The 10,749-nt window shown below is 39.7% G+C and overlaps 1 pseudogene; it reads left to right on the plus strand.

The window, feature by feature from the left end:
- The first annotated feature begins 2,710 nt into the window (after positions 1-2,710).
- Positions 2,711-10,457, plus strand: LOC124659951 (annotated as a pseudogene).
- The last annotated feature ends 292 nt before the right edge of the window (positions 10,458-10,749 follow it).

The following is a 10,749-nucleotide window of genomic DNA, read 5'->3' on the forward strand; positions in this document are numbered from 1 at the left end:
TCCACTGCTTGCTTTTTGGCTAAGTGGTTATTTTGATTTTGAAAAAAAAAGACTTCTCCTTTTTATTATTAATGGATTATGAGTACACATTTTTTTATTGTATGTTTATTTTAATCAAAACGTTATAATTAATAATTGTGGTAGCTTATCTCAGTCTTATTTCAAGATATCAATTAATATATGGGTGAAAAATGGAGGTTATTATAGGTATTATTGTGATGTTAAATTGTCAATAGTGCAGTAATTAAGATGTCAATTAATCATTTCTAAAAAAAATGGAGGGTACGAATTAAATGTTATTAATGTGATATTAATACGTATTCTTGGAACACTTGTATATAAAGACTAGCAAAGGCAATGTTTGCATCAAGCTACATATCGCATTACAAGATTCGAAAAGGGAGAATAGCCCTGCTAATTCGCCATGGCAATTGTCAAGAGGAACACAAGTACTGTTGCCAGCTTGGTAGTGCTTGTACTCATGGCCACAACCTTGCTGTCCTTTTCAAAACCAATAGGTTGGTGTTTTTTTCTCATTCTATATTCTATATTGCTATGCATGCATGTATGCAGATTGTAGAGCATAGAAAACTAACACTTTTGATACACTTTTTTGTCAGATATTTGCACTAACCTAGCGGAACCGAATTGCATCGATGAAGTGTGTGGTGAAGACTGCGCTCGTTTCGGCTTCCAAAAACAACTTGCATATTGCGTAAATTCAGAACTTTGCTGCTGTCGCGAACATATACCAGCAGCGGCAGATCCGGTCCTCATGGGTCGTCGTACTTTAAATCCATAGGAAAGAACTCCAAATGCTGATGTCACACCCCGATGTGTAAGGTGAAATTTGATACCAAATAATAATTATTGTCGATACATCTAGATAGATGTGATTGTGGTTGAAATATGATTCAGTACGTGCCGCTGGATTGATGTATGGGATAAAACATGTAGTACATTGATTTGATAAACCATTTTATTTGACGTCTCATGCGCTGCAGAACAAAAACAACTACGCTAATCACGTGTGTCGTGGAGAACTAGAAATGCCTCCGCTGCGTTTATATATTTAATCGAAATCTGATCACGAAGGCAACTAATACAGTACATCCAGATTTGTTGATTAGGCCAAATCTGGACAATTTGTACATTTTTTATAAATGATTTACTATTTTTATAAATATTAAATTTGTATGTTCTTTAGTTGTTTAGCTCTAACCCGTGTAATTGCCCCAGTCAGCATCTCGTTACGAATTTGTGCTTGTGTAGCTTGATTAACTCTTGAGAAAGGCAAAGTACTCACGATGGCCTTATAAAAAACTTACTCAACATTGGTTTTGTTTCACAAAGGTCATCACAAGATGTTAGATATAGACCCCCCCTCCCCCAAAAAAAAACAAAAAAAATCAAACATCGGTTCAAAATACCACTATCATTTTGTAACATCGTAAGGCAGTCCGCTCTACAACTTGATGTACAAGTGACATCGCCATATTGCCGCCTTGCATCCGTTCTTGCAAAAAATTCCTGCTATAGCATATGTGGCTAATATCTTAAATTTTCACCATCGAAAGTAGTTTTACATACTCCCTCTCTCACAGTTTATAAGGCACGCGCGTACCCCTAGGTCGTAAATTTGATCAAGTTAGCATTAGTTATATGTTATAAAAATTATATCATTAGAAAGTTCAGATATTCTATTTTCTAATGATATAAATTTTGTATTATATAATTTAAATTATATAGGTTAAATTTGCGACCTAGGGGTACGCCCGTGCCTTATAAACTGTGAAGGAGGGAGTACTCCCTCCGTCCATTAATTGGTGTCGGAAGGTCCGTTTAAAGTTAGATGTAACTATGCACTAAAGAGTGTCTATATATTTAAATTTAGACAAAAAATTTGACATCAAAAAATGGACAAAGGTAATACCTCTCTTAGCAATCTCTGGTAGCTTCCGGGCAAAGTCGGATGCCCTAAACTCGGCAACTATCGCAAATCTGCCGTGTAGACCCACTAGTAAGTTGTTTGTCGCAATTTTTCACTCTGTTCCCCGTTTTTATTTTCCTTCTTTTTTCTCATTTTTATTTATTTTACTCGGTGCCAAGATTCGCTCATGTTTGTGGCCCGCTTGTGTCATTCACATCGACTGTGTGTACATTCTGCTTCTCTCGAACAAAGTGGCACATGCGTGTGCGCGAGCTGCTCTTTCTTTAGATGTTTCTGTAGTCTCTTATGATACTATTCCTGGATTTCTAGCTGAGGTTGTTCAGCTAGATTTTATGTCGTCGATTGAATAAATGCCAATGGGCGAATTTTTTTTAAAAAACATTCTGCTTCTCTCCTATGCACCGGATCTTTGTCGTAGCAAGAAGGGTGCACGAGAGAGCGCTGAACCAAACAAAGGAGGCAGGCTCTGAAACTGGGGGAACGAAAGCCCCCAACTTCTCCGCAGCGCAGGCAGCAGGGTTCATCGTCGCCGCCTCCAGGAAGCTTCAACCCCGCCGGGGCAGGGCCATGGCGGCTCCGTTCATGTACTGCCGCCCCGCCCAAGGCCAAGAGACCCGTACGTCGAGCCTTAGCCCCAACCCCTCCCCCTCCTTCCCGGCCCGATTGCTCCTACTCTCTGCTCGTTCCCCTCTTTCTGGCCACTGGCTGTGTTCCTAACGGCGATCGTGCGCCCGCGCGCGTGTGTGCAGGCGAGAAGGCGCTCATGAGGGCGGCCCGGGACGGCAACCTCAACGTCCTCAAAGGTACCATTCCCCTCTTCTCCTCGCTCCGATTCTAGTCCAGTGACGCCTGCTGGTTCGCGGGGTCGTCGTCAGAGGCGTTTCAGACATGCTGCGGTGCCTGCCGCGTCTGACTGACCATCCACTGCCTTTTCGCCTTCTGAAATGTTACATTTTTCTGATTTCATTCCCTCTGAACGAAAATTTGCATTGGTCAGTTTTTTGCGTCGTTGCAGTGTGCACCACCACCCTGTACAGTTTGCTTCGTGCAAATTGTCATATGAAATTGTCCTCTACTTTAGTTGGATGTTTTACCCGTAACATTTTTCTATCCAACACCTCTGCATAAGCTTTTTTTTTTCTGATACTCAATAAAAAATAGATTCTTCATGAGAACCGCTGCCTGTAATTTTAGGAGCGATCATTGCACTTGCATTGATTAGATCTTCTGCTCTACTGTAGACTGAACTCAGCAGAACAGATCAGTTAATAGAAACTGGGCTGACAGTCGTCTCTTTCACTCAACATGGCATGGGATAAATGTGACTACTTTTGATGACGCAGTCCAGTTATCCAACATCCAAATTAGTATATAGTCAAGTGCTCTAAAATGATGTGTTGTTAAGTATTTTAACCAGGTGCCTCTTTCCTGATTTCATTCTCTGTGAATTGCGATGCTGTGGTTTTCTTGATCTGATCAGATGCTATATGTTGTTCGCCTGATTTGGTGATACTTCCAGGACATGGGCGTTTGATTAGCACCCATGGCCTTCTAGTATGGTTTGTTAATTTGGCTCCATTTTCTATGCATTGGTCAGTTTTTTGCGTCGATGCAGTGCGCACCACCATCCTGTACAGTTTGCTTCGTGTAAATTGTCATATGAAATTGTCCTCTACTTTAGTTGGATGTTTTACCCGTAACATTTTGCTATCCAACACCTCTGCAAAAGGTTTTTTTTTTCTAGTACTCAATAAAGAATAGTTTCTTCATGATAATTTGAGGAGCGATCATTGCACTTTGCATTGATTACATCTTCTGCTCTACTGTAGACTGAACTCAGCAGAACAGATCAGTTAACATAAACTGGGCTGACAGTCCTCTCTTCCACTCAACATGCCATGGGATAAATTTGACCACTTTTGATGATGCAGTTCAATTATCCATTACATTCAAATTTGCAATATAGTCAAGTGCTCTAAAATGATATACCATTAAGTATTTTAACCAGGTGACTCTTTCCAGCAAATCGATAGATCTGTGTCCCTTTGACCTCACGAGGTTCTTGTGGATTGAACGTGTTTGCTTCTTTTCTTTTGGTTTTCTGGTTTGTTAGTTTTTCTATTCCCTTCTATAATTTTATCATGTTTACTTCTGGGAAAGGTATTGTAAAGAGTTTCACCAAACGAAAAGGCGACCCATCGGTGATTTTTTCTTTCAACCTGAAGGGGCTTGGTGTGCTGCATTACGCGGCATGCGCAGGCCATCTGGAAATTTGCAAGTATTTAATTGAGCTTGGAGGAGATGCGAATGCTACTGCAGATGCACTGGGATTTATAGGTCTTTCTCTATCTCTTTCTTCAATTTCTAAGTTGGTGGCTGCCATATCAATGTTTAGTGTACTATGAGATCTGCAATTGAATTGAGGATGTGCATTTTGTTACAGGTTTGACTCCATTTATGGCGGCTGCTCAGTCTAGTGATGTTCCTACCGTCAGGTATCTTCTTGATCATGGGGGTGATCTGATGAAAGCAGATGACAAAGGATTTACTGTTCTCCACCATGCTGCTTCTTCAGGTGCTCCTTCTTGAGCCCCTGATACAGATGGATACATAATTTCTGCAAGCTGGTCATTTTACTAGTAATTATTGACTCTGCGGTTTGTTCAATGCTGTGGGCAATTGGCATACTGAATTATTTCATTCATCACAGGATGCTGCAAGGTAACAGAGTTCCTCCTTTCAAAAGGAGTGCCAGTCGACCTAGACTGTGGTCATGGAACGCCACTCTATCTGGCTGCTACAAATGAGAAGGAAAAGACACTGAAGATTTTGTTGGACCACCACGCAAATGTATATACGGCCTCCAATATTTTTTAGAAATGGCAGTGCAAATTTATTTTGTAGGTTTATGACACTCGATAGAGATCTTGAAGTGTGATTGATTTGATGTAGCAACCCATTCCAATCCTCAAACGAATCAAGTAGTGTTAGAGTCAAGATTAGGATTGGCTGATCCACTTACCATCTGATCCCTTGAATCATCAAAATCACTACTAGATTATACAGTGACATTCTTTTTTATTATGATATTGTTGTTCATCTCAAAAGTAACTTCTGAATTTATCGTGCCACCTGCATGTCTCATCTTAATAACACAATACCCTGCTTTCAGCCTAACGTCACGCTCAGTGGTGTTGCAAGTCCCCTGATGAGTGCTCTTATTTACCGTTCATTGAAGTGCATGAAGCTACTCATTAAGGCGAGTATTTTCTCAATTATTTTTCCATTGCTATGTTGTGATTTTTCTTAATCTACCATCTCTTACATGCTTATGTGTTGATATAGCTGGAGATAACAACATGAACATTCTATTGCACAATACTTTTCACAGGCTGGTGCTGATGTTAATGTCAGGGGTTCCTTTATGACTCCTTTATTGTTTGCTACATCGCGAGGAGGCTACACCAACTTCATTCAGTTTCTATTGAAGGCTGGAGCAGATCCTAATATTCCCGATGATGTATGTTTTCTATATTTCCTAGGTTTTTTGCTCACCTAGTATGCAGCATTTCACCATATCTGCTAAAGCCCCTGTTGATACTATTACTGAACTGTTCTGATTATGTTGGATGTTGGGGAACTATTTAGCAATGATCTTAGGTTGCTTTGTGTTATTTACTATGCTGATGGGAAATCGCATGTGTGCCTAGCAACGGTGTCTTGATCTTTCATTCCAACAGTCTATATCATTTTTAAAACATACTATGAGGCCTCCTCCCACAGCCAGACAGCAATTCGCCTCAAGGGAATTGAACCCTCCTGGGCAAGGCTTACCACTGCACATCTAGTACTGTGATACAGCCCAGCTCTCAGTGTCCATTCAATACACTAGTTATTTCTGTTGATCGTCAATTATGTGGTACATACCGGAGTACCATGCCTACTCTGTTGCAGCACGTACCCAGCATGTATCATTGCTTCTCCTTTTCAAAAGAAGGTCATATCGGTTCGTAAATTAACAGTTGATGAGTTCTTAGATTTAATCATGTAACAGTCTGCGTTGCAGCATTTCTCAAATTTACTCGTGCAGTATGAGTAAACACTAAAATAGATTGAATTTTCTTAGAACTTTATATTGTTCTTCATCCAGTTGTTAGTATTATGTTCTAATTCTTCTACTCTAAAATAATAGCTTATGTGGGTGATAAAAAAATCATTTGCTTTCATGGAGCTCAAGTGGGATGCCATTAAAAATTCTCGTGGTGTCTCAATATCAACTCTTGTTGAAATGTCCCTTTGAAACCTTGTGTTTGCTCAGTTTGAATTGCTTAGCAAATTTGTAAATGCTTGAGGGGTAAATCCTTGTTGAAACATTTGATAAAATTATTATGTTGATCCTGGTTCATCCTCAATCTCTTAATTTTATACTTTCTACATATTGCATGTTAATGTTCTTCTTCTATATTCTAAATGGTTCCTTTCTTGAATGACGATAACAATTTTTAAAAGAAATTGCAAGTTATTTTGCCTTGCATTGTCCAGTTGGGCAGGTTGCCAATAGAGCTTGCTGCAAAACGTGATTGCAAGGAAGAGGTTGAAATGTTGTTTCCTTTGACTTCCGCAATACCAAATGTCCCAAACTGGAGCATTGAGGGAGTGATTTCTCATGCAAAATTTGAAGAGAAAAAGCCAATGGTAAGTTTGTTCTCTTATGCTGTTTTCGTACTGAATATTGCTTTGTACTTCAGTGTTATTGTAAGCTGTGGTTACTATGTGCATTGTACCACATTCACAATGAGAGAATCACGATTATTTATTCTGCCTTAACTTGCGAACATCATAAAGGAAATAAATTAGAAAAGGTATTAGTGCTGAAAAGCTGAGAACAAAATACCAAGTTTAATTTACAAAATTAATATGATCATGCAGTAACAAAAGGGCTGCCCACCAATAAACATCATGAACCCATTTGCCTTATGCACTATCAATTTGATAACAGAACATAATATGAACAAACCCTGGAGTGTAGTGAATAGAAAATTTTATCCAAACTTGGTTTTCGTGCTGAATAATTTGTAGAAATCATTGAGGAAAGATTCCCTGATTCTTGTGTTAAAAGGTATGAACACCTTGCACCTGATAAGTCAATTTCTAAGATAAGGCAATTTTTGTTCTCTTCGCAAAATGACATTTGCATGTAGATTGTTCTCCTGTATCTTATTTTTATTAACTGTTGTAAACTTACCGTTGTGTACAGTATCAAGAAAATACCATAGTAATGTAGAATAGTTAGATGCTCTTTAGTACATTAATGCTTGAATATGTCTCATAGTCATGGATTTCATTCCACGGTTGTGAAGTGCACTAGCATCATGTACCTGGTGTGACATTCGTTAGTATCTCTTAATATTGCCGCATGAATAATATATTTTACTACTGTGACATACTAGTTCTAAATTTGTTGCACTCTTCTTTTCTTGTGTCTCAGTTCTTGTTGCTTGGGAATATGCAACATTTGATTTATAATTCAAGCCCTTATAACCCATGGTGTACCTACTGACAAGCACATATGCAACGTGTTGGTTGTTTTTGTGAAAGAAGAGACACCATGATCTCTACCGACATCCCATGTTTCCTATTGGAATGCTTCCATCTTTGTAGATTTCAGCATTGTTCTAACTTCGGCGATATCATTTGATGGTAAACTAAAGGATTTTTTTCGAGAAAACGCAAAGGAATCTTTGCGTTTCATTTCATTGAATAGATAGAAGTTGTTACACGCCTCCTAAGAGGTTTACAGTGTTATTACACAACCAAAATTTAGTGAACATCCCAGGTTGTAGGCAGGACATCCCTGAGCCCCTTTGCTACGGGATGGTAAATTAAAGGATGACTGTGCTCTAGTAGCATACTTCTTTGAACTAGAGAAAGAAAAAAGCCTTACCGTTCCTCATTTTTAGGGTAGTGCTGGGAGCACTTGGAGCCCATGTATCTTAAAGTCAGAAAATACATTTGAAATTTCAATAAATTCTGAAATGATGTCCACTAGTTGTATACATTCCCACTAATGTATTTACTATTTGGTATTCACTATTATAGATCCACACTTTTGTTTAACTACATTACATGACACAAATGAGAATATTTATTAATGAAACATTACATGTATGCAGATGAAATGTAAACATACATGTGAGATTTATTTTCAAAAACTTTCTGAAATGTTGAAATATGATTTTTTTTGTGCTCAATTGATTACTGAATCAATTAGATTCAGTAAATACGCCTGTTTTGAAGCTCAATTCTGGGCTAGTTGGTGAACTATAAGTTCCGGGGCCAGTAAACGATGCTAACCACCTAGATACCAAACTATTAAGAATGCTGAACACAGTTGCTGAATGTCTTTTGTGGTGATGATGGGGGCGTACCAGTGCCGAAAGCTCCCACACATTGTGGGGATGATTAATTCCAAAATTCAAATATTCAATACATGTTTCATTTATTTGTTGTCTAGGAGCAAGGACACCTTGAAAGAAGAAAATGCTTGTTCAAGTCACAGGCTGATATGGCATTCAAGCGGAAGGATTATAAGCTGGCATCAAAGTGCTATGATTTGGTAAACCTCTTGCACTTTATCTATGATTCTTAACGGGGAACAAATTGGAGACATATAACTGAACTTCAATATAAAATGTGACGTTTTGGGCCATTGAAGTGGTCTCCACAATATAACTTCCGCCGCCAATTTCCTTTGCAGTGTACGTATAACGGCCAACACCATAATAACATTCTAAAAGTACTTCTCGATACAAATATGCATTTGATTTTAACCCAATCTAAATATTTAAAACGATGTTGGTGGTCAAATTTTGACTGAAGACATGTCTAAAATGTTGCTTTTTCGTGTACTGGAGCCACTCGTGTGCGACCAACACCTAGATCGGCCGAAACTTGGGACAAGGCTGTCAGGTCCAGAGCTGCGGTCCGGCCCAAAGACCGCAGCCTTTATATCCGCAGGCCACCGGGGACAGCCCACCTACCCGACAGGCCCCCACGTAAATCATCGCCAGATCAAAGACCTAGTTGGGCTCCTGAGCCAGGCACAATAGCCATGAATAGAAACTGTACAGAGATGCAGCTTTGGTGTTGACAACATGGCTCACAGTCACAGTCGATGTCAAGGATGCGGATATTGTCGCGGCGGAAACGTTAGGAAGCTAGCACCATGATGAACCTGGTTTTTTCTTCTCGGTTAATATGCAGCTTTGATGTTGTTGTCTTCTGTTCCTGTTAATGTGTTCGATGTACTGACTGATAATTGATCACTGTGTATCAAATGGTTCAACTATAGTCAAATTGACGGTACATATAAAATGAACAACCCAACCAGTCTAGTAATAGAATATCTCCATTCTTCTGTTCTACTGAGTACGTAGTAAAGGTTTATAGATAGTTTTCTACCTGTTTGCATGCCCAAATCCTGTGAATGACTTAAAATAGAACTAACGTGTGTCATCATTTTCAGTTGAGACTAATATTTGCACATGTCATATTTGATCATAGGCAATAGGCCATGGAGAGAGTGCAGCACTGTATGCAAACAGGAGTCTTTGTAAGCTGCTCATGGGCGATGGTGACGGTGCTTTCGCAGATGCTCTCAAGTGCAGAATGCTGCGACCTAATTGGGCAAAAGGTTGCTACCGTCAAGCTGCAGCTCACATGCTACTAAAGGTGCGTCTAGCTTGTCGGTGTGTGGACTTGTGGCTTATTTCACATTGATCTTACAGTCTGGTCGTGTTCCTTGATTTGCTCTGCACTGCCAGGAATATAAACAAGCATGTGATGCCCTCAAAGATGCACAAAAGATGGATCCTGGGAATGCCGAGATTGAAAGTGAATTGCGGTAACATAATCTCTTCTGCTTATCTCTTTCAATTTTGAGTCTCTTCCAAATGCTAGTATGATTTTAGGTTGGCAAAACACGTTTATAGTGATGAGAATCAGTTGCATACTTGATTATGATGTCATATTAGTGCATGCGTGAGAAAAGAACTTGTACTGTTTCACTCGGGTCTCGGTAACTTATCTTGCTGGAGTAGTATGCCAGTCCTAGAGAGAGGAATCATCTAGTTAGTGAGTTACATACTGAGGGATTATTGTTAGAGCTGACATGTCCATTCCACCCGGTTGAATTCCTGCAGGAAGGCTAGGGAACTCATGGAAAGTTCTCCTCGCGATGGTGAGCAGTGAGGCGCGGCCGTGCGCACTGGACTGCAGACTGCAACCTGTGCCGGTTTTCACTAAAGTAGAGCTAGCAGGAATGTCTAACCCCCTTTATGTTCTGTTAGGAACAAAATCTCTGAATCTCTTCTGTAGACGACGTCGAATGAGATTTCCTTTTGTACCCTGTGGATCATCCCGGCCGTATGCAGTTCCTTCTTGTCTAGATGAGTTTGTTTTCCCACTCTAATTGTTCGGATTCCTTCTTCTATACTTGTGAATTTTCGTGATCTGTTGGTCTGCAGTCTGCCAGTGATGTTGGTATCTGGTTTCTGCATAAATATGAGGGGCCGGGTCTTGTATCATGTCAAAGCGATCGCCTGAGTATCCGCATCCGGCCTCAGCTCGCACCCTATAGCTAGTTTGTCTGAGAAATATGTTACTCCCTCTGTTTTATAATTTTTGTCGTGTTAACCACAGTCACTACAAGAATTACGGAACAAAGTGAGTATATTTTAGAAGCAAAGTTGGTGTTATCTGAACATGCTCGTCGTGTCACGCCATACCATAAACAACTC

The sequence above is a fragment of the Lolium rigidum genome, chromosome 6 (assembly GCF_022539505.1).
Source record: "Lolium rigidum isolate FL_2022 chromosome 6, APGP_CSIRO_Lrig_0.1, whole genome shotgun sequence".
NCBI classification, from domain to species: Eukaryota; Viridiplantae; Streptophyta; class Magnoliopsida; order Poales; family Poaceae; genus Lolium; species Lolium rigidum.